Raw genomic sequence first — 26,868 nt, 5'->3', positions numbered from 1 at the left:
AATCTGTTTAATGGTTTGTGTAACATTGTATAACTTTTATCACTGGAGATGTCATGAAATCTGACATTATGTTTAAATAGATTAATTTTTGCAAATCCCTTTGTACCTTTCTAGGTGCAGAGCTGGCAAAAATGATAATCCTCCTGTCACATTACTGACTTATGTTAAATCTAGAACTAATAAGGGTTCTTTGGTTTGTTCCTTTCGAGATACCATATGTAGCACCCTACAACAACATTTCCCTACAAGCATTCTACAAGTTGGATCCCTTTATGATACAAATAGACCTTAACTATCAAAAGAACCCTTGAAGAAATTTTGTAGCATACGATTTGATGACCAAGTCTTACTGAATAAAGCCCTGCTGTGTTTTCCAGCAGAATTACCTTAAGTTATTGAGCTGACCTTGTATTTAAGTGAAAAGTCTATTCTTCAAGTGAAACAAGTGCCCCTATAATTGACATTTCCTGTCCTTGTGCTTTGTCCCATTGATTCACTGGTTTCAGAAAAATTGGCAACAGCCACTGGACTGCTCCTTTTCTCCATTAGGACATGTAATTGTTTCATCCGTTCTCAATTTGCGTAACAGATGAGAAAGTCACAGAGATCTGACATAACAGGGTTAAAGACAGATTTGGCAATCCTGGAGCTGGTGCTTTAGTGGCTTACTGAATGTTAGTCTAAGGCCTAGGGTATCCAACAAAAAACTGCACAGCTTTCAAAATATTGAGACTCCATCTGAGTGGAGGAGAAATAATTCAGCTGGGAATGGGCTTTAATGTTAAAGCACATGAAAATAAAGCTCAATTTGATTATTCATCTTATTTGCTGTTAAAAAATGGCTTAAAGCTGATTATATTTTACCTGTGGGGAGCCAAGAACAACAGCACCAACAAGGGTTATAAGTTATAAGTAGAAATGAGGACTGATTTTTTTTTTCTAGCCCAGTCTGTAGCTACATGCAGTGTATCATTGACAGCCAAATCAAATGATTACACTGTGTGAATCCACCCTGTAGATCAGGGCTAATTTATTTAAGTGTGCTTTGTTGGCATATCCTTAGCACATCATTGGCAATTCAGTAGCATATAATAAACATGAACATGGTAGTGTCTGATTTTGTAAAATGCCTGTAAATAGATTAAGCAAACATCGTCCAATCAATGTACAGATTACACAAAGGGCTGTTTTCGGTTTACTGTGCTTGCTTTTCAAAATGGACATGGCATGATTACTTGATTAATTGAGCTTGAAACACTTGATGAATACTGTTGTCTATCAATCTTTCAGTTCAACCATAATGGTATCATAATAGTACTGCTGAATTATGGAACTGTCGTAGAATTTCTTTTAGCCCTCCCAGTCAATATTGTGACCAGCCATTACTAGTTTTAAGGCTGACAAAATGAAGAACACCATTTTCTCATTTATTGAGCTTCTATTCCAACCCATTGAACAACAACCCTTTCAACCCTTACAATAGCAGTGATAGCTCTAATTGCTAGCTGTTTTGAAACTCAAACTCCCTGAAAAACCATTCCTCCAAAGCGCACGTTCATCTGAATGCTAATGGAAGCGAAGGAGCTTTCTGAAATAAGAAACAGCATGACTGACAGACAGGCAGGCAGAGACACTGCTTTGCTCTTTGAAATGGCATTCAAAATATACCAAATTCACTAAAACATAGGAAAATATGTATACCCCATGAAATATGCCATTGTTAGCTGTAGCATTTTTTTCAGCAGCCTCTTATTAAAGGCTTTAAATAGTTGCTTCAAGTTAGCTATTATTATATTTTATAGCGGTTTATTTGAAGTTGACCTTGTGACTGACTACTCAGTTCCCACTGCTGAGAAATGGCTTCTTTCCACATGATGGAAACTTGGGAAACAGGTCCCCCAGGAATCACTACGATTCTCGGATCAACTTGCTATCCGGAACGTTTTTGTGTTTCTCCAGAAAGACAAAGGTATTGTGTGTCAATAAAGTGTCACATTAGGTAAGGGATTCAATATTCAGAACGATTTTGCTGTCAAGACAGATGCAACTTCATCATTCATCTCTTACTTTCTATTAGAAGCCTTGAAAGCAAGATCACCTTGATGATCTCTGTTAAATGGAGAAATTATCTAAGTTTTCATGAGAATGTATAAGAATAGTTCATGTTGTAGACTGGCTTTACCACAAATCCCTATATTCACAGTTTAAATTGCAGCCCAACATAAATATTTATCTGCTCTTCTAACATCAATCCTGGATTTAAACTTAAGAGAGAAGCATGAAATGACACTGATTCTCAAAATGACCCTTGTTCACCTTGTAAATAAATGCAGGGGACGTCATGAGAGAAGATTAGAAAACTTTGCATTGCTTTGCATCTGTAGCCTGATAGATTTTTTTTTGTTTGCATGAGTGCTCATATCAAGCTATAATTTTATGTTCTGGGGTTTCTAAATGAGTAAATCATCATCGTCATCATACACATTTTATTATTTCAACTGTCTGTCTTGCTTATAACACAGTCTGCTCTTAGTCTTCTCTAATGTTTTCACCAGGAATCACCCATTCTTTTATACCTTTGCTAAAAGAACAAAATCTTTTTTTCTCTCTCTCTAAGAAACATGTGGAAAGATTGTGTCGTACAGCTAGGTATGAGATGAAAATAAATGTGGAAAAAGCGTCAGCTATCAGGGTGAAACACAGACAAAATAATATTGACCACAGTCTAAACAACAGGATATCTGTTCTGCCCTTTCTCTAAATGTGGTAGCAGACATCCATAAAAGCTTCCATCTAAAATTGCTTCTGACAATTCTCAGCCAAACAAGAGATTATGACCTAAGTGACACGACTCACCAGCTGTATATTCCAATTTCAGAGACTCAGATTGTCCCAGGATATATCATTTCTTGGCTCTTCAGCCAGTCATTTTCCACAAATTCTGCTATTTCTGTGTAAGAAATAAAGCACTTGGGGGTGTGCTGTTATAGGAAAATAATCAATGACAGGGCGGTGTGATATGGCTTGATGTAGAGCAGCATTACTATTACCAACCTGAAGTTGATTATCTTCCTATAACAGCATGTATTGAAGTGCTTCCTCTTACTCCGCAGCTTTTTGTAAATTTTAATTTATTAAAGAATGACACTATAGAAACTATAATAGATTATAGAACAACAATCATCGAAATCTGTCATATTAAAAAGCTCCAAATACCATGAGTAGACGGTTAGAATTTGTAGTTCCCAAGTTTTACATTTTATCATTGACCTGTTAACATATATTAGAAACTATTAGGTTTTAAATCCAACTGAAACTCTTCAAGAGGCTAAATAAGTAAATAAGTGACTATAGATGTCATTAACGGACAAGGGATTGGATGCAAATGTAGGTTTACTGGCCAAACAGACAAATCCAAAAGGCAGAGACAACGTGAAAGTCAAAAAGGGGTCAGGTGATCAGTTAATTGATAGGACTAAGCCAAGCGAACTCAAAAACTTAAACACATAATTCTCAAAGTGGGGTCTTGGGATCCCCAGGGCTCCGTAAAACATAACCATGAGGTCTGTGTGTTTTTTAATTTATTAAATTTTATTATTATTTTAATTATTTTGCTGCACCAGACGAAACCACTATTTTAAATATTATATTAAGCTTATATTTATTATTGTGTTTGACTGGTCAACTTATTTCAATCCAAACTTCAATAATTCAATGAACAAGTCAGCCTGTAAATAATGTCAACTCGGACCTAATGTGTTCTTTCAGTGGAAACTTCAGAAGTAAACAGCTTTATGGCTCCAATAAACATCCAGAATGTTATTGTACACATTTGAATAATGTAATGCCTAATATTTAAATAGTTTATTAAATAAAGCTGTACTGAGGGGGTTCATGGAATATTTTAGTTTTCAAAACTAGTTTTCAAAACTATATATCAGAGAAAATGTCAACATTTCACCAAGTTAAGGGTTTCATGGGTGGGATTGATAACCTACTTCATTTAGTAGCCAATCCAAAGGCATCTTTTCATGTTTATGAACCACACATAGGCCCTCACCTATCATGAATTAGTGGCTGTTGGGTAATGGGGGAGGTTAAGCGAGAAAATTGTGTAAAAATTAATTACACCTTGTAACTAATTGCAACTTCATAACACCAAATGAGCCTTTCTTTACTACATACAAACCGATCAGTACTCCTGTATTTTTCAAGAATTTTGGCTAGTACATAAAAGATATTACTGAATCAGAGGAAATTATAGAGTTGATTCTTTCTGTGACTCACTCTTGTGCTGATCTCACTTTGGTTCAATCAGTATAGTAATGGCGAGTATGACTTGTTGCCTGGAGAATGAAAATGTCACATTGGGCCAGGAACCAAAGGAAGAGAAGGAAGCGTGTGACAGAATGATCATTTGGAAAGGGACGGGTTTGGTTCCAACACCCAACTGTTATTCACCAGCAGAAATCAATGCAACACTAATGAAGAGTTTGAGCTGACAGTTGGCACTGTGGCACCTTCTTCCCACACAGCACAGCCAGCACACACACACACACACACACACAAGCACAAAAGCACACAAGCACAAAGCGCACCAGGCATCAATGCACTATTTATAACACAGAAGGAAGGAAGCCCACTGAAAGCACATCACTTCAGTTAAATCAGAAGGGAACAAAACAGTGATTTTCCAACTGAAGGTTGGTACTCAGGGAGGAGTTACAACTCATAAAAGCATCAACCTGTCATTTGTATCTAGTGTGCTATTCTAATTTAAGTACAGGGACTTTGCAGAGCTCAGCATTCAGGTCACTAACCCACTTGCTAGTAATAAACATGTCTTGACAAGAGCAAGCTGGCTGCCCTCAAAGCCCTCTGGTCACAACATTGGAGATGTCACACACGATGGAAGTGGAAATGGTTTTTGCTGTCTCTCTATGATTATTTGCACTGTTAATAGTATTATCTCAAAAAAATTACGAACTATGAGATGGACCGGCCTGGAGGGGATTTATAATTAAGAGATTATACATATTGGTGCAGGTTAGAAAGTATAATTTAAGTATTTTAGTCTTATTCACATCTGTCGATTTTCACATAAGCTTAGTTCAGGGATGTATAGAAGTGTCACGAATCCCCTTAGCTCACGCTGCATTTTCCAGCATGGCAATCGATACAGGTGCCTTTATTTTGATGTGGAAATATTTGACGATGTGAAAAATGGATTGATGTATGGATCTATTATGTGAGTAGTCACAGGTGTGCCATGGGACAGTAAGACTTGAGTTGGATTAGTAAAAAAAATGATCCTATTTTGCCCTTTAAATGAAGGTTAGCAGCGTGGTATAAAAAGCTGAAAATTTCATTTGTAGCCTTTGTATAGCTGTATAGCTTACTGATGTGTAATTTGACAGTTATAGTCATATCCTGAATCAGTTTTATCAATAGTAAAGATGACTAGTCGACTACTTTTCTTGTATGTTTCTTGTACTTTTCTACTGTTCTTACTTTTATGCTGTTCTGCTTACTTTCACAAAAGCAGCAGAAGAGGATATAATCATTAGGCATCTTTGTACTGGATGCAACTCAAAAGCATAAACGACTGTCCTGTTCTACACTTGGAGGTCCCCATTTATCACTGGAAACGAGCCGCAAAAGAATAACCAAGATACTGATGTTATGACTGCACGAAAGTGCACAGACAGGTTGTGTAAACAACAGAGACACCAGTTTGGATGTTTTAAAAACAAAATCTTTTAAGGTGCTCAAATGTTTTAAAAGCACATGCCTTAGACCTTTAGTTCCATTACAATTATTTGGAGATTATATGGATGATTTAATGTTATTCATATTACAGGTCTTGTGCAGCTGCTGATGTGAGATCAGTTTTGGTGAAGGAGGACATTTAGTTTGGCACACAACCAAAGGCAATACTTGAACTCTGTCTGACACACTGTAATATTTGAGGATTTTCGGAAACCCTGTTCCGTATTCCTGGAATGAACTTCGGAGAACCTTGAAATGGGGTTCTCTCCTTACACTGGGACATTAATCATGATTGTGATTGTTTGTCTAATGTATTTCTTTCTGTTTTTCATATTATATAAATTTATTATTTAGTTTTTTAAATGCATACATTACTGTGTGAGATAGCAGAGTCTGTGTACATCCAACTTGAAACCTGTTATTCCCCAGAACTGGAACGTGTATCTCCTAGGAGTTTGACTGAAGCCCTGTAAACTGCTAACAAACTCAGGGGACCTCCAGTGAGTTTTGGGTTGAGATCAAGGTCAAAATAGTCAGGTCAGATAAATGTGATGCATGTACTCAAGCAAATTAAATGCTATAAGAATGTTATATTAACATTGTATGTAAAACTAATCCATGGTTAAAACACTCCATTATCTAAAATTCTTCTTCTTCTTCTTCTTTTTTTTAAATTTGATGACCAGTTCAGATTTGTAGCAGTCAGCTCACATTATTTTCTGCACTGTTTTATTTTAGTGAACAGCTGTGCACTGGCTCTGAAATGAAGCAACACATTTGCATCTCTTCAGTTACGCTCCACTAAATACAATAATGGCAATAACGACTGTGAAAAATGTTCTACACCTATTTTCAGCGAGTCATTTGTTCATTTCGATTTTTCATTTCTCTCGTGAGGCATGCAGACTAATTATAATTGGCAACAAGGTATTCTGTAGGTCAAACAGTTTTTAGTCAAAAAGTGAAAGAAAATATACTTGGAAAGCTATGCTGACAAAATATACTATTAAATGCTAATTGTAATTTGTCTATACATATAAACATCCATTCACCCATCCATCCATCCAGCTACCATAATTCATCAATCTATCCACTCATCCAACCATCCACTTATAAATTAGTCCATCATCCATCCATCCTCTATACATCCAGCAATCCAACCATTATCTATCTATCCATCTATCAGACACTGATCCATCCACATTTCCATCCATTCCTCCATTCTTCCATCCATCCATCCATCCATTAAGAAATGAATCCATACATCCAGCTAAATCACACATATCCATGCAGACATCAGTCATCATTCAACTTTCCATCCATTCATCCATCCATCTTTTCTGCTGGTTCAGAATTCATTGCATTTCAAGAACTTCTTTTTTCCCCTTTGTTGCATATTTGCAGCTTTTTTTTCCTACTGTCTGCTGCAGTCCTCACATGAGTAGGCACAGGGATGGATGTGACAGAGCGAGTCCTCCTACTGATTTGTGTTTCAGCCTGAAGCAGCAGGTGCCATTTGAATACCCGGTGGGATACTGAAACCTGGAAGAACTCCATAATATGCCACACATTAAAATAGTCACACCACAGGACCATGTAGATCTTTATAGCTGTATAATTTTCACATTTCCAAATAATTTCATCATGGTTTTGGACAGGTCGTCAATGAAACTACAGTATTTTACTTCCCAAACCCTGCTTGGAATATGTTGGAAAAACCATGCTGACAAAACATACTATAAAAATGTTAGAAATTCTGTCTATTCATCCCTCCCTCCATCCAAACATAGCCTACATTAATCATCACAAACATTATCATTCAACCATCCATCTGCCCATGCATCCATCTATCCAACCATAATCTGTCTATCTATCCATACTTACATGCATCCATCTGCCATCCATCCATTCATTAATCCATCCATCCATACATTAACTCATCTATCTACCACCACTATCATCATCATCATACATTAATTAATTAATTAATCAATTAATTAATCAATCCATAGATCCATCCATCTACTCATCCATCCATTAATTTATCCTGCCAGCCAGGCATCACATATCCATCCATCCATCCATGAATTCATCCATCTTCATATAACTATAATCATCATCATCATCATCATCATGAAGAAGAAGAAGAAAAAGACTTTATTTCTCACACATACATTACAGTACAGTGAAATACTTTTCTTCATATATCCTAGCTTGTTATGAACTTGGAGTCAGAGAGCAAGGTCAGCCATGATCCGGCACCCCTGGAGTAGATAGGGGTAAGGGCCTTGCTCAAGGGCCCAATGGTGGCAGCTTGGCAATGCTCATCATCATCATCATCATCATCATTCATCCATCCATCAATTCATTTATTAATTCATTTTTCAGATCCAAAGTGGCACAATACAAACTAACATATATCGGTATGTATAGCGTATAGAAGATTTATAAAACAGAAAATAAGGAAGGTCAGGAGATCAATGTTTCTCTCTGACTCACACTGTCCCATTACAGCAGGCTGAAGGTTAAACATTTGACTTTGAACACTGAACAGAAGAAACAGTGTTGACATCCATGCTGTTTTCTATATAAAAATTTATAGAGCATACTACACACACACACACACACACACACACACACACACACACATTCTGTGTGCACTTTGCCTTTGATTACCTGTTGATTTAAAAAATAATGGCAGATGTAATATTAATCATGTCATCACATGTAATATTAATCATGTAATCATTAATCATGGGCGGCTGTGGCTCAGGTGGTAGAGCAGGTTGTCCACTAATCGTAGGGTTGGTGATTCGATTCCTGGCCCAGATGTCTCCACATGCCGAAGTGTCCTTGAGCAAGACAATGAACTCCAAGTTGCTCCCGATGGCAAGTTAGCACCTTGCATGGCAGCTCTGCTACCATTGGTGTGTGAGTGTGTGTGTGAATGGGTGAATGAGACACAATATAAAGCGCTTTGGAACCACTAAGGTTAATAAAACGCTATATAAGTACAGACCATTTACCATTTACCATGTCAAACATTTGAAAATAAATAAATCGTGTAAAAGAATCCAGTGAAAATGTGAACAAAAAAATCACACGAAAATAAATGAATTCATCATGTATCAAATAAATTCACATAGAAAAATAAAAATACATGCACTACATGTGACATGCCTACATGTAAAAAATATGTGAAACATAACATGTGAAGTGTCTAAACACCATATAAGTAAATGTTACATGTGAATCATGTGAAGCTCATGAATTTTATGTAAGAGAAAGCAAACAAAACAGAAAACAAGTGAAAACAAAAAAAATTATTTAAAAAATGATGTGTCCTTTTAATAAACCACAGCTGGTGCATTCATCTTAAGAGACTTTAAAAAAAGCAAAACAATTACAAACAATATACTAACAACACTAAAACTTTAATTTCGAGCACACTCCTTTGATGAAACCCATCTGGAAGCTCATTCTGCCAGCAGTCTTTCTGCCGAAATCTCCATTTACTCGAGATAGAACGACATCTGCCCATCTGGTACTTACACAATTGCACAAGCTGTGCCGAGTTATTTGGGGTGACGGACAGAAATCATTAGCTTTTGCTACCGAGGTTAAACAGATTTTTTACTATCAGGACTTGGGGCCACTTCTGGACATCTAGTTCCTTTGCTCCTGCCCACTTCAGCATTGCTCTGTCAGTGTACTCCAGATCACTGACTGGCTGAAAGCCAAACTCCTTCCTGGTTTTTTTAATCATTTCTTCCATTTGTGTTCAATTTCCCATCAGCCCTTTACACCTGGATAGTTCTGAATAGCTTCTTTCTCTCTCTCTCTTGCGCTTATTGGTCTGTCTCTCTTCTCTGTTCTCTCTCTCCCTTCTCTGTCTCTTCCTCTCTATCTCTCTATTGTTTCTCTCATGTATCTGTCTCACTCTTCTCTCTGTTCTCTCTCTCTCTCTCTCTCTCTCTCTCTCTCTCTCTCTGTTTATGTTTAACTCATTTAATCCCAAATTTGGGATTAAAATGAATTGTACTCCCTGTGGAATAAACTGTATGCATTGTATGTTCACGATTCGCAAAAGTTGCTTCAGGCATAACAAAGGTCATAAGTTAGCAGTAATGAATGTCATGTTGTACATTTTATCCTTTTAATGTTGTGGAACATCTGCAAAAAAGTTAGTTCTTGTTCTCATTTCTTTGTGTTGTTCGCTCACCGCCCTTTCTTTTTTTTCTCTCTCTCTCTTAAAGTTAATAAGACAGAAATTCGTCTTGTTTTGTTACCAAGGAAATGAGAAGCGCAAAAGTCTTCTGTCCTGAAAACATTTCCTGTGGTGATCAGCTTAAAGTTACAGCTTTAAATGTCTTCTTACAGAAAACTTCACCATATCAAAGATTATACTTTTATTTTGCTCTCACGGATATCAAACAACTGCAAACAAAACACAGGTTTATAAAAAAAAAAAATCTTTGTTACATATAGGTGTGCAACAATTATTGGCGCCCTTGTAGGTGCCAATAACGTAGGTGACTTCGGATTGTAGTTTTGGAGACTTTCTGATCACAAGACTCAACTAACTTCTGCAATTCTCCATCTGTGATCCTTGGAGATTTTTTGGCCACTCGAACCATCCTCTTCACAATACGTTGAGACGATATAGACACGCGTCCAATTCCAGGTTGATTCATAACATTTCCAGTTGACTGGAACATCTTAATTATTGCCCTGATGGTGAAAATGGGCATTTTCAATGCTTGTGCAATTTTCTTTTAGGCACTTCCCATTTTGTGAAGCTCAACAACCTTTTGCCGCACATCACAGCTATATTCCTTGGTCTTACCCATTGTTATAAATGGGAATTTGGCCAATGTGTTACCTCATATTTATACCCCTGTGAAACAGGAAGTCATGATTGAACACTTTCCTGTTCCTAGTCACCCACATGTACTAAAAAATGTCAAATATCAGTGGGAATATACTTCAAATATATTTTTCTCATATGAATTCATAGGGGTGCCAATAACTGTTGCACACATATATTTAAAAAGATATATTTTTTGGATAATCCTGTGTTGAATTTGCAGTTGTTTGGTATCCATGAGAGCTGAGTATTTTTGTAATTTTTTTTAACAAAAGATCAAAAGATTAAACAATAAAGACAATTCTAGTAGAGGACACTATACCTACATACCTATAGAGCTCTGATGCATATGACATTCTTCTCAGGGACACACCTCATGTAAACTATTTTGGTCATGTGACCAATTACACCGTTCACATTAAAAATAAACAAAATTATAGTCACATATTTGAAAATAAGGTACTTTAATATATTTGGTTTGAATTCGCATCTTGATAACTGAGCTCTTGAAAATTGTGAAAATGTTTTTTAAAAAGAATGAGAAAATCTGTCACACTATTTTCACATAGCTGTAAGGCAAGTTAAGATTGTGAAGTCTTAGTTTGTAATTTTTGGGGAAAACAGTGGGTGGATCAGTATGGGATTAGATTTGGGCCTAATTCCTAAAAGGAATTGAACGTAACTTTTCAAGAAATGAACAAAAATACACAAAGAGAAAGAAGAAAAACACTACGCTAAAACTGAAAACAGTGAAGCCTGCCCACATGTAAGGTTTGTACCAGAATGGCAAACGTAAACTTACTTAGCATAAACAAAAGTTTGAAAGCGTAAATGAAAACTCTGGCAGCGCATTCATAAACCATGATTAGCGAAAACAAAGGCTAGAAAACTGTTAATGAAGAATGCTGTTTATTTGAAGACCATGTTACATTTTTGCCACTGAGTTCACTGTTTTCAGTTTCAGAGTGTTTTAATTCTTTCTCTTTGTATATTTTTGTTTGTTTCTTGAAAAGTTATGTACAATACTTTTAGCACAAATTAAATTCCATAGATCAACCTGGATCCAACTGAATCAAAAATTAAGTATGTCTAATCACAAATCATGCCTGAGGTGAAATGTCTGTAAGCATATTTCTGAATATTAATGGTGTGGTCCAAATGACATTCTATAATTAATTCCTGCTCAGACTTTGAAAGAAGAACATTCAGGGCAGACGTTTGTATTACAATTATTACTAAATGAATTCCCTTTCTGAAGAGTTACTAATGGGATCAGCTGACAGACCCAACATTATATGCCACATAATTACGCTAGATGGAAAAATGCTGGTGGCAGTTGTGAATTAGGTTAACCTTTACATGAAGCTCAAGATTCATTGAGTCATAAAAACAGTGTCTAATTTGTCTAAAAGTAATTTGTCATTTTAATTTTTTCGTGAGGAGGCTTTTATTTTTTAACACTTATGTAAAGAGTCTCCGGTGTCAGCAGTGTGTGACAGTGTATAAATTCTCCTTTGTGCTTTGCGGTTTCTCGATAACATGACAAGTTGTGTTGGGGTTTTTTTCTGTGAGGGAAAAAAAGAGGCTGGTGTGAGAACGACTGTTTATAGCTGCTGTAAGGTAAGTGATAATAGGAAATTTGTTTTGTAGGCATTCCACAACATTAACTGTAACTATAAAAGGATAAAACGTATGATGTTCTTTAATAAAACAATTTTTTTTAATCACAATTAAAAATATAAGATGTATAATCATTGGTATGGTGAAGTTTTCTATAAGGAGACATTTATGGACATTTTCGGAAGGGGTCTCCAGTGTCAGTGTTTTGTTACAGTCAAGAGGTTACAAAAATGTTTATTGTACAGTACGGATTTTTTACACTGTTTTATACGCAAGGGAAAAGAAAAAACTAGATAAAATCGAGTTCCCTTTTGAGTCTGGTTCCTCTCAAGGTTTCTTCCTCATGTCGTCTCAGGGAGGTTTTCCTCACCAGCGTCGACTCTGGGATAAATATATAAAATTTTTAATTTATATGTTTCTGTAAAGCTGCTTTGTGACAAGGTCCGTTATTAAAAGCGCTATACAAATAAAACTGAATTGAATTGATTTGAATAAGAGACTGTCGCTAATTTTGGAGGACCAAGTACTGTAGTCACAAGCTGTTAAGCATGCAGATAGGTCCAAGGTGTATGTGAGGTCAGAACTGAATGAAATGAGAAGAAGAAAGGCAAAGAAAGCTACAATTGGAAAGTCTTGGCCTGTGTGCCCACATGCACAAGAAGATATTAATATGAGTTTCACTGCCCCTGGTGGTTAGGAAGGGTGAAATAAAACAAATAGTTATCAGTAGTGATTATTACTGAATTACTACTGATTATTACCAATCACTACTATTGAAACACGTAGTTTCAGCAGTAGTGATTGGTCATTTTTTTCAGCTCATGATGCTTTCCATATTTCAAAACCATTGTCTGAAAGCAAAGCACAACCTAGAGAACAACACAGAAGTGTTTAATAGGATACAACGTAAAGAAGATGAAAGACAAGCATAGCGCTAGCTCTTTCTCTCTTTCTCTCTATGTTCATATGTCTTTATTTATTGCATCCTTTCTGCTTTCGCTCAGAACCACTTAAGCAATGAAAGTAATGCGTTTGTGAAAACTGAGCATTCTTGATGCACTTGTACCAATCGTTCTCTGCACCGAGCCTGAGACCACCACGTAAGGAGGCAATTGAATCAGGATCCTTTACCATACTGCAAATGACATTTTAATGGAGAAGCAAAATCTTATTATTGGCCAACAGACAATGTGCTGAAAGTAGTCCACTATGACAGCAATGTTTCATAGATGTACTGGTGCTGGTTTAGACATTTAAAATAGAACAGAAGATGATGCATTTTTCCTCTTATGAAGCCTACAAGGAGAAAGAAGGCAGACCTTAGCTGAAAGAAGAAGAGGAGTGGAAAGGAGCAAGAGAGTGTGTGTTTGTGTGATCAATTAGCAGTGTCTTTCCATTTTAGGAGCAGGATACACTTATCAGGTTGCTGTTCCCCTGTTAGGCAATTCGTAATGTGCATGAAGCGAGAAACACCTGCTTTATAAATAGTTTCAGGTGATTAAGCAAATGGCATAACGGAATACAAATGGCATACAAAGAAGTGAAAACAATAATAATAATATTTAAATGCGGTTTGAATGTGCTTATTGTTTTTAATAGCTGTGATGAGCTTCAATCTGAAAGAGATGCCTAGCAGAGTAAAATAGAAAATATATTTATATTTACATATTTGCATAATTTGTGCATCAAGGGTAATGCAGATTAAAGGTTGTTAAAATACAAACAAATGCTGGCCTCATTGACTTCAGCAAATGGAAGGTGGTCTTTTATCATATGATATGATGGTTCTGTTATTGTACCAAAATTATACAATCTAGCAAAAGTCAAACCTTTGTAAAGTCAGTGATAGGTCCAAAAATAGCATTAGTTGCATTCTTTGTTGTTAATAAGAAGAAAAAAGTTAGTAAAGAGCTTGGTTTTCAGGCATCCAAACCAGCACTACTCCATCACAAAAATATGCTGAATTTCATAATAATGAGAGCTAGTTACTAAACCCATCAGCCTAGCATAAAATGTAATGATTTTTAAGATCCTATTTTTATATGTTCAATACTGAATTACTGTTGATGAATTGAGAAAATATCCCCTGGTAAACTGGTGTTGCATGACCTGTATTTGCATACTGGGACGCGATTGGCTCTTATCTTATATGATGCAATAACACTCATCTGTTACATCAGTCGCCTGCCCAGTATTAACTCAACTCATTTTTAGATACCTCCTGTTCACTGGGCATGTTCACACCTGTTAGTCCGAAGCAGAGCAAAATGTATACTTTAGGTTTGTTTACTATTTGATTTGGTTTCACACTGCACATAATTTAAGGAGCTAAAATGCAAATAAAAAAAATTAATAAAATTTCATTCATTGGTTAGAAATACGCAAAAAAGAAACCAAATATTTACCAAGCACACAAAAAAGTAGAAAATCACAAAAAGTAGAGAACATGGAGCAGGTACTAAATAAATTATTAGAGAGATAGACAGACAGACACATAGATAGATAACTTAATTACTTCCAAAGGGAAATTCACAAATTACAGCAGCAAGCAAAAACTAGACTGTGCAAGCAAGAAGTATTCAAGAAGTAAATTTGATAATTATATAAAGCAGATATACATTAGATAATTATACAAAGTAGGTTAGATACACTGCAAAAAAATTACATCTACTGTATGCAAGTGTAAATACTTTGTAATGTAATCAAATTTATCTAGTATTTCTGATTATAAGATTATTAAACATATTTCTGGACATTATTACGTATTTCAAGTTTATAGTTATTTTATTCTCTTGGCAGATGTTGCTTCATTTTAGAAATAAATGCATAAATGAGTAAAATTATCTGCCAATCTTTTTAAAGCTTTAAATTTGGTTTATTGTGATCTTTCAGTAAGAAATACTAGATAAATTTGACTACATTCAAGGTGTTTCCACTTGCTAAGATGTTTTTTTTTTTTTTTAAATATAAATGTAATTATATAAATAACAAGATTAAAATGTTTTGTGTATCACATGTGGACATTATTTTATCTTTTCTTTCGTCTGTACAAATATCCAGAACACATTTTGTGCAGCGCTTCAGCTCTGACCTTTGAGTATCATGGCTAATTTTAGTAGTTTGCAGCAACCAAAAAAAATGCAGCCCACAACCCAAAATACACCGCATTTTAAATTCACTCCTCGCAGTCTGGCTGATTGAAACTCGAACTGTATTCTTGCTGCAATTGAACGACTCCAGAGTTCACTTGGAAGCAGACCGGGACCACCTCGCTCAGACGCTCTCGGGTCGTATCTTTGGTCCAAGTCTGAGTGAAACTGCTTTTTTCTCACCTGCCTAAAGAACCACAGTGAGAGGGAAAATGCATCAGGGTCCACTCAAATGGACTAAATGCTGCATATGTGAAAGCAGCCTTAGACAACTGATGCACTTTCACACTTTATCCAGTCTGCACAATCAAATTAATTCCCTAAATTAAAAAAAAACCAATCAATAAAAAAAAAAAATACGACAACGTTTTGGGTTACATTAACCACTTTTAAATTGTCAGTCAAAATAAATCCAGAGATCACATGACACTAGATATGCTAAAACCCATTGTGCCATCTAATCTTTGCATATAAAACACTGAATTAAAACAAATAAGAACAATTTAATATATTTTTCAATGCAACATCACTAAAAACAGACTTTCTTATATGAAAAGCGAAAATTTTATACAACACATATCGAACTGTTAACAGATCACACATGTAAAAGACCTCTTAGGATCTGTTTTAGCATTAAAGTGTCAAATTTGATGGCCTTGCAGGAACAGGCCTATGTGTCTGGACAAATCCCAGCGTGATAGAGTCTCTGGTGTGCTGCTACTGCCTGCCTCAGCCATTACTACAGTCTTATTAAAAGCTGATTTCATTTGGTGGAGTAGATGTGCTGCAACAGCTCATGGATCTAGATGAGATGCTGTGACAGAGGCCTGAATAGAACCTGAATACCATGTAGTGCAGAAAGACAGGTAATATAATGTAATGTAAAAAGCTTGAAGCAGACCGAATTATAGGACAGCTTCTGAATAATAAAAAGCATTTTATTGCTTTTGGATGGAATTGACAGAAAAGACTCCATGCTGTGTTTGCACAGTACAGGCTGTTCTATTATACATAGCTATACACATACACACTATTTGTTGTGAAAAGTAGTTATTGATGCATCTGCAGGTTTGAGGGATCCTTGAAATAAGCCTGTGATCAAACAGCAGGATTGAATATAACACTGGATCAAGGTGTCTATTGGATTTTGGACCGGAGATTTGTGCTTTTTTTATTTTCAGAGGCCTGTCCGTTAGGATTTTATTTTTGTGCACTGAGAAGGTGGTTTTAATGCTGTGTATAAAGATGGATTTGAGCCTCACTCACTGTTTTATTCCTTCACATCCACTTTCATTCATGCACACCCCACCTGCAGAGTCATTAACCTCCCAGCGGCCGATATTTCCTCGCCCAGCAGAAACTGACTCCCATATGAAAGCCTGATCCTTGCTCCATCCTCAGCATACAGCATGTTAAACCCCAGCATCAGCCTGGCTCTAATTCCCATTCTCCCTTCACTGGGGAAATGCTATTACCTACCCAGCCTTGAAGGGGTCCTTCCCACCGACTGTATAAATCAGAACAATGCACGCTCAGATCAGTGGGCCACTGGCAAATCTTAAACCCCACAGTTCAAATCTGAGCTAATCAGACCAGAATGGAAAAAGGGCAGAAGTCTGATGAGTGGCGAGTTACAGAGAAGACAGTAAGTGACGGACGTAGAGGAACACAGCTAACAAGGCTGTTAACGCATGTCTGGTTTACTTTACCTCCACAGATAGATAGTAGCTCAGAATAGTGCAGAGCTTTCTCATAATTGGACCAGCATTGGAAAGTTGGGATGGGGGAGTAAGAAATGAATCTGGGTCCGACTGCCAGCCAGGCTATGCTCTATGAATATTAAAGGAGATATGCATGATTAAGAAGGTAATGGAGCTTTGGCTTCCCAATTCTGCCCATGCCAAATTATATTTTGAGGTAGCCTGCATCATTATCATCATCTTTTTCCCATTGTGAAATCCATTTTACATGCCATATTTTAAACACGTCCAAATAAAGCTGTGCTTGATTCAGCAGAGATTTATCTGACTATAAAAGAGTCAAACAAAGTTAGCGAGATTAACAAATTGTCTTATGTAGAAGATTTTGGAAACGAAACTGGGTAACACCTTACTTAAGGGTAGTTCATAAAGCTACATATTAGGGATCTAACCGAATACAAATACATTATTCAGATTTTTTTTTTCCCTTGGGAAATCCAGCATGAGCAAGTGGTCAGATAGCAGCTATAAGCTTGTGGAACAAACAAAGACCATGAACATTAACAAGAATGCTCATTCATCCTTAGTTTCTTCCTGGTATTTTGGAAAATAGAACCAACTAGCTTCGTTCAAAATATTGTGGCCAAGTACAAACAAATTAACCCACACACTTGTCTAGTTGAGACCAATTATGAACTAGACTGATGTAGCTGAGGTACTGTCAGAGCCAGAATTAGACACAGATACAGACACAAATAGTGTCATTACATTACATCTCTAACATAGAGGTTTATGTCGGTTGTCAGTATACACACCACTCTTAAACACAATGGTCTTATGCTGACTGGCTGTACAGCCACTTCATATTAATCATTTCTTATTCATACCTGACAACACTACTCTGTGTGGTGGTATTTCTGTGGTCAGGAGACTCGCTTAAGAATGACTCTGGTATTTACCAAAGTCCCCTCTGCTGCTCTTGTGTCCTACTTAATTACCCTGGCCTTTACAGAGAGGGCCAGAGCTCTCACGGTCAGACCTCAGTCCTCTGCCTCTCTGGAAGCAAAGTCATGTGTCTTACTGATTGGAATAAAGATGGCATAAAACTAAATCACTGTTATTTCTACGGTCCAAATATATTAGTAATTAAATAAGAAAACTTAACTATACAGTATGTGGAATTTATTTTCTGCTTGCTCTCATATCCTAAACAACAATAATGAAATATTACTCACATACACAGAGCAGACAGGTGATTATTGATATCTGTGCTGTTTCTTTCTATTGACTTGTGAACTTTTACTTGTTATTCGATCTTTTACCATTGATCGTTTACTTTATGATCATCCATCCATCCATCCATTTTCTGTACTGCTTATACTTACTGGGTGGCGGGGAACCTGGAGCCTGTCCCAGGGAGTATTGGGCACAAGGTGAGGGACACCCTGGACGGTGTGCCAATCCATTGCAGGGCACAATCACATACACATTCACACATCCATTCATACAGTACAGACAATTTAGAAATGCCAATCAGCCTGCAATGCATGTCTTTGGACTGGGGGAAGAAACCGGAGTACCCAGTTGAAACCCCCGAAGCATGGGGAGAACATGCAAACTCGAACCCCCAACCCTGGAGAATTTTTTATTTTGTTATAGATCTGCCATGATTTTGTGCCTTTGTGCCATCTGTAAAAAAAGACATACATTTCACTGCTCATCGTAGTCATTTCATTATAGTTCTCAGTAGCTGTTTTGCATTTTTCTTGCTAATTACATAATTACTGTATACAAACATTGAACTCATTCAAGAGAGGCCTTTAATTTGCTATGTAATTATTTGCAATAACCATAAAGGAGGCAGTAAATGGATTAAAATTTTAATAACACTCATGATCATTCACAAAGTGAATTGTCACCATAAATAGGGAGCTACACTGTTGAAACAAAATATTGTTTTCTGAACCGTCTGATCCTGTAAACTGAATATTAGGTTGTGTTTCCTTGTCTCAAACAAATTTATCTGTCTTTTGATTTTTTTAAATACTTACTTGCATAATAATATTCCGGCTTAAATGTTTCCATATTTAGTAGTGTAAGAACCTGGAACAAAAATGGACTTCATTGGCTTGGCATTGAACAGTGAAGCATGGTGGTGGTAGGAACAAGTGTGTGTGTATATATATATACATACATACATACATACACACACACACACACACACATATATATATATATACACGTATATACATATATATACATATATAGATACTTTGCTAGCTCTTCATAGGTGTATGTAGAGTGAGTTTGTGTGTGATCAATTGCACAATAATTTAGGAACCAATTTAAGAACGAATTTAAGGCAATCACAATTTGTACATTTTTTATTTGTAAATAATATTAAACTGTATATAACCTCCCCCTACTTCACTATTATGGTGTATTTTGCAAAGATTCCTGACCTATAATCACAGTTAATCCCAACTCATTTTAGTTCCAGGTTGCAATACTACAGAATGTTAGAAAGTTCATGATGGGTAGATCCACAATACCATATGTGCATCTCAGGATTAAGATCACAGCTTTCCAAGACAGCTAATGATCAACTGGGAGATGCAGAAGGATCTGTATTTGTCTTTGTACTGTTCTTCTATTGTCTTTAAATAGGCTGGAACACACAGCTGAACTACCCGACCTCTGCTTAGCTTTTTCAGCATCGAAGTACAGCATGGAACAACCCACTGCATGCCCATTATTTTAATATCAGAGCTTTTCTGTGGGTGGAGATGATCATTTCACTTCTGCCTCTGGCATTTTTATCATGAGGTTACCCGAACCTTTGTTGGGAAGCTCATCATTTTCATATTCGCCTGTAAAAAAAGACATATTTTGCCTTCAACCTAGTCCAGTAATAAACATAACTGGTAGTACTGGCGATTACTGCTTTTGATAATAACATGCCTAGCCTAATAAAAGGAAGATGGGGGCTTTAAAAAACAGAGCAAAAATAAAATCTTTGGTCAGTCATTATGAAAGCAAGACTTACATGTTGGTATAAAAGTGCCAGAAAAGACTAAGTATCGAACCCTTGACAAATGTCAGCTTCTCCGAACTGTAACCATTTAGTTTTTCCCCTGTCAGCTGCTGAAAATCGATCACACGGTGGTGTTGGATGAAAAGCAGAAACTAAATCATGTCAGGGTCACTCGGCCATCAAGGCCACCTCCAGACATGATTAATAAAGTGCAGTAAGATCAAACACAAAAACGAATCAGTTCTCTTCTGAACTGACTCATCTGCTTCATTTTGTGTAGGAATATATTTTGAAATTCCAATCAGAAAGACAGAAAAGTCTCACAAACATTACACATTTAGTTTATAGACCCTTCACATGTTGTTTCATTCATTCTGTAGTGCAGGTGTTTTAATCTGTTACACGTGATTTTTTTTACATAATCCATTTTAGACTTTTCATTCATTCTCCTGTCATTTTTTATACTACTGATTTTTTACATTTGATTTTTTTAATGATTCATTTATTTTCACCATTTTTTTCATGATTAATTTGATCTTGATTTTTTCACCATTCATTTCTCTTCACAAGTGACTTTTTACAAATGAGTCATTTATTTTCACCTGTGATTTTTATACACGAGTCACGTTAATTTCATGTGATTGTTTGCGATTCATTTTGTGTTCTTTTACACAAGATTTATTTGTTTTCACATGCTTTATTAAAATTTCTTTTCCACATGATTTTTATTCACAATTAATTTATTTTCACATCTATTTTTTTAACAATACTGATTTATCTTCTCTTGTGCTTTTCCCACATGAATCACTTATTTTCATATGTTAATTTTTCACATTTAGGACATGTGGTTTTTGTTATCATATTAGCCACATGATGTTACAAGTGTGTACTTTACACACTTGTAATACATGTGTAATATACATAATACATATTACGTACATAATCGCACAGGAAAAACATATTATCACTTTAGAAACGTATGTGATTTTTATGTAAGAGATTTCAGATATGTTTCATTTATCTGTCTTTGAAAGCACCAGGATCAGAAATCTGACATTATTTTATTTTAATTTAGGTGCGTACAGTCCCCTCCAAAAGTACTGGAAGAGCACGGCCAATTCTGTTGTTTTCTGTTGAGCCCTAGGTTTCAACTGTGAAGACTGTATTTCTTGTTAAAAAGGATAAACCAACATGAAGACCAGAGAGCTGTCTATGGGAGAAAGGCAAGCCATTTTGAAGCTGAGAAAAGAGGAGAAAATCCATCAGAGCCATTGCACAAACATTGGGCATAGCCAATACAACAATTGAGAATGTCCTGAAAAAGAAGGAAACCACTGGTGTGCTAACAGCCAGATATTGAACAAACAGCAACTGAAAGAAGTTGCAGTACAGCCTGGAAAAACCACACTAAAGAAAAATGTTTGGTGATGTCAGTGGGTCACCAGCTTGATGCAATTATTGCAAGCAAGGGACATTTACTTTCATTTACGTGAAGACTATCTGTTCCTATAATTTTTCTGATCTACAAATTGGGTTATCTGCCACCAAAGGTGCCATTTTTTTTTAGTTGTTTAACACATTTAGATGTAAATATCATGAAACGAAAGCTGAAATTCTGATCTGTTGTCTCATATTCATCTTTTGATCTCAAACCCAAATGTCTTCAATGTATACCAAAAATAATAGGATTAGCCTTGCTGTTCCAATACTTTAAAATTGAACATCACTGCAGATTGGTGCAAAATTGGTGGCCCCTTTTAGTGCAGTAAACATGAGGCCATGAGATAGCTTCTCTCAGTAATAAATGCCTCAGTAAATCGATAGAAAGCTTAATGTGTTTGAAACACAAATATCAATGGGAGATAACATGACAGTTATCAGTGAAGATGATGTGTGGGAAGATGATAAATTGGGATGGATCAGAGAAACACAGCTCACGGTAATTAGCGAGATGTTAATTACACTCTTTGTAAATGCTGATGTAAAGGAGCATCTAATTATGTTTGTATTGTGTTATGAGTGTATACTGAAACGTCAAACAATCACAATTTCTATTTACTAGTTTTTCATACATGGCTATAATTACTATAGTGGTTAATTACTATGGGTTGATCAAATCTAGAATCCTCTTCTGATAAGAAAGTGAAAGAACACTTTAGGCAGCGCAGAACCCCTAACTATCCACACCACCCTTAAGGAACCATTTTTATTAGTGTAGAATATTTTCCAAATGTGAAGGAAAACATGTCAAGTTTAAAAACTTGACATATTCTGGTTAGTTGACTAAAGAACCTCACTTTGAATTAAACTTGAATTAATTGTATTATGTATATTCAACTTCCTTCCAGTCCATTCTCTGGACCCTTTTCCTAAATACAACCACTTTTATGAATAGAAATGAACAGATCAAGGCGCTTATGAGGATTTTAATACAGCTCTGGATTTAGCAGGATGCCCTCGAGGGCACCTGCCTCATCAAATGCGAATGAGAGATAAAATGAAAATGAGGAGTGGCTGTCGGGTAAGATAGCACATATTATAGCACGTTGTTTCGCCAACTCAAAATAATCAGTGGCGTGACAGCCGAGGTCTTCAGGCCCGAGGCCATTCCCTTCTTGGGTGACCCCCTGGTTCAGCTTGTGACAGAAGGAACAGTTGGCATGGAAACTGTGCACCTCCTGGGCCATCATGACTGTCAACGCTGGTTATGAGCTAATTAATGCTGTTGTCCCCTAATTATGCGCATTCTTTCTTAATGGAGACCATCATGAGACATCTGTTTCACCTGCTGCTTTTTCAGGTTCAGATTCACAAGTCTTTGTCAGTATTAACCATGTGTACATACCAATAAAGACTGCTATTATCTAATGCTCCTGTCCCTCTCCAGCTATGTATACGGCATTCATTCAAGGTGGTGTAAATTACATCTGTGGAGAAAGATATTCATTTAAGTAGTTTTCTGCATCATTCACCCTTTCATTGTAACATTAACACGACTCACGTCATGTGTTTTCTACAGGTAACATTGTGTTGCTGAACAAAAAAAAAAAAAATAAATAATATAAATAAAATCTTAAAGCTGCTGTACACAATTCTTAATAACTCTTCATACTGGGTTTTGAGAACTATTCTTAAAACAGGTACTAAAAAATAGATTGAAAAAAAATTGTATTTATATAATATTTAAAAATAGCTTTAAACAAAAGACTCTGACTGTGTAGGGCTTTGTAATCAAATTGTGAATTTGAATCCCTGAGTCTGGTGGATGTTAGCAAGAACTGCTAAGAATGAGGACATTCAACAAATTTAGGCTGCTTTAGAATTTTATTCTACATTCACATATATAAATTGTCAAATTTAGACATACAATAAGGATATAATCTTTGTAATTTAAGCATCAGTGAATAGTTTAACTCCTGAGTTTGCTTTTAGATTTTAATACTTGTGAATTCCTACAATATAAGAAAACGTGTAGCATGACAGCGTCTCAAGATAACTGGGAGTCGGGTATTGATTTTATCTGTCAACATTAAATCAACAGCAATATAATGCCAATAAAAAAAAAATAAATCCTCTTACAGGAGAGAATGTCCAATTGTTTCAACACTGGGGAAAAAACCAAAAGCTCTCCATGTTTGCTCAATCGAACCTGAGCTTTTGAAAGAAGTTGCCAGAGTGTTTGGAACAAGTAATCGCCCAGCTCCATCTAAAACCAATTACATCCCGGTTTGTGATGTATTACAGGAGTGCAGGCTGTCCAGAGGAGTGGGTGTGCGTGAATCGAAAGCAGTTTAACGTGAAAGAGGAATTTATAACCCCATCACACGTGAAAAGGGACTTGTGTCCCCGGTGTTTTTTTGCCAGTCCCATCAGAAGCATATAAAATATGTTTGATACGCTGGTGTACCAAGGGCATTGTAGGAAGCTGTACTTTATGAGTTCAATAAACATATAAATTCATCTAAGGTCATAATAAAAAACAGAAGTGTCGGCCTTCCTGCCTGAGGAAGATGAGTGGTACCAGATAGTGGATTGCTGTGCCCTGACCTATGCTGAAAACACACAAACACACAAAACACACACACACACATTTTGTTACTGATTACAAGTGACTGATCAGATTTCTGATTAGATCAGATGACTGAAAACTATATATATATATATATATATATATATATATATATATATATATAGATATATATATATATATATATATATATATATATATATATATATATATAGATAGATATATATAGATATATATATATATGTATATGTATATATTTCCTCCAGGTACTCCAGTTTGCTCCCCCAATCCAAACACATACATTGTAGGCTGATTGGCATTACCAAATTGTCCATAGTGTGTGAAGAGGTGTATGAATGTGTGTGTGTGCGATTGTGCCCTGCGATGGATTGGCACCCTGTCCAGGAGTTCCCCCCACCTTGTGCCAAAAGTCCTCTGGGATAGGCTCCAGGCTCCCCGCGACCCTGTGTAGGATAAGTTATGCAGAAAAAGGATGGATTGGTTTCTTTGTTTTCATGTTAAAATCAATTTGTATGCATAAAACATTTTTTCGTGTTATTTATTTATTTATTTAAGTAATAATGTTAAAGTAATGATTTGCTTGTCTTAAAGTATCATGATATACAGTATTTCTGGCATCTCTCTCTCTCTCTCTCCTCTCTCTCTCTCTCTCTCTCTCTCTCTCTCTCTCGCAAAACATTGCAAAACAATGAATAATGTTCTGTAGCATGCATTAGCTACTATCCCCTGATGTCGAATTTGCAGGAATGTACCAACAAACGAGAGAAAAAAACAGACTGTTTTCTGTCAGTCAGGAGCAATAAAGCAGATTTCCAGCTGCATAACAGGACCATGTATGCCAAATAATTTTAGCGCCTGAAGTAAACCTGTGTCTGAAATAATGTTGCAACTATTTAATCACAGCTGTTGCATAAACTCAAAAGCCAGAGCCAAGAGCTACCTCCATTTCAGGACAAAGACAGAAGACAGTATCACTCTGGAAAGTCTTCCGCATGCTAATAAACAGTGATTAAGGTTCACAAGGTGCTCTTAAGCCTGAGGCCAAGTTAATATTGAAGCGAGATTTGTCTCGAGTGACAGTCAGACAATAAAAACCCACTGGGAAAACAGTTTCGCAGTTTTTGTTCAAACAGCCAGCTAGTCACATGTAAAATTAGCCTAGCATTCATTTCAAGGGTGAGAGGGTGACGTGAACAAAAACATAACACTCTCCTGATGCTGCTTAACCCGTTTGAAAGTTTTTTTTTTATCCTCTGCCTTTATGAGCACAGTCTCCATGGACTGAGCTAATTCAATGAGCTCTTGGGTCATTAACGTAGGACAGAATAGCACAATGCTTATCTTTGTAAAAACTCATTACACAGCGTACCAGTGTCTTTGTTCAATCTGTTGACATCACTCTCCTTTAAAAAGGGTCATTTGACAGCTTACAGAGGAGAGGAAAATATGGATAGATAAATGATTATGCTATATTTACCTTTTCACTGAAATTGTTTGCAATCAGATCCTATAATCATACACATCAGTACAGGCTTCTAACTGTCATACTGGTTAAAAAACAAAAAAACAAGGGGTTTTGGTTATTACAAATTATGGTTTGGAAGTAATTAAGAGTAAATGGGTTGCAATAACACACAATTAACAGACATCAAATTACACGCAGCAAATAAGCCATTTTAATGGGGAAGTGTTATGTGGATAGGAAGTGATCAGGGTGCTATAAAATGTGACGGGTTTCCAATAAAGTATTTGGTGATTGACTGAAATTGAGCCAGAGCAACCTGTTGAATGAACTCAGACCATTCTCATTTATCTTTACTAATTAAACCTTTATACTTGGCAATTGAAATGATCTCCCTGAGCCTATTTTGGTATGTTTGCTTACTATGATGACGTTTTTTTGATTATCCTCAAATGCTTCACGACATCTGTACAACCCAAGTTTTATAAATGAATAAACCATAATAACTGCAAAAAATATTGAGATTGTTTCCATCCAACCGTCTATCCATTTTCTATACTGCTTATCCTACACAGGGTCATGGGGAGCCTGGAGCCTATTCCAAGGGACTCTGGGCACAAGGCGGGGGACAACCTGGACGGAGTGGCAACCCATCGCATGGCACAATCGCACACACATTCACACACTATGGACAATTTGGAAATGTCAGTCAGCCTACAACAAATGTCTTTGGACTGGGGGAAGAAACTGGAGTACCCAGAGATAACCCCAGAAGCACGAGGAGAACATACAAACTCCACACACACAAAGCGGAGTCAGAATTCGAGATGCAAGGCAAATATGCTAACCAATAAGCCACGGTTCCCGTGAAATTGTATCATAATCTTTTTTTTTTTAATTGGACAATTTTTCACCAAAGTTTACCTAATAAACACACAAAAAAATTTCCCCCGGCTCTCTCCTATCATACAGCTTTCAACATAGGAGGATGAAGACTAACACAGTGCATCCGCCAAGACATGTGAAGTCAGCCAATCGCAATTTTTTTTTACCTGGTCATGCAGCAACACATTTGGAGGAAAGTGCTATCTACCCTCTTCCACATACATAAGCTCACAGATGCCCATGATTGACTAGTCTTGCTGTGACTGACAGGAGAGAGAGACAGTCAGACTGAAGCCTGACTTGAAGCATCGTTTAGGGATGGACCCAGTTTTGG

Source organism: Ictalurus furcatus, chromosome 5 (assembly GCF_023375685.1).
Source record: "Ictalurus furcatus strain D&B chromosome 5, Billie_1.0, whole genome shotgun sequence".
NCBI classification, from domain to species: domain Eukaryota; kingdom Metazoa; phylum Chordata; class Actinopteri; order Siluriformes; family Ictaluridae; genus Ictalurus; species Ictalurus furcatus.
This window is presented reverse-complemented; position numbering follows the sequence as displayed.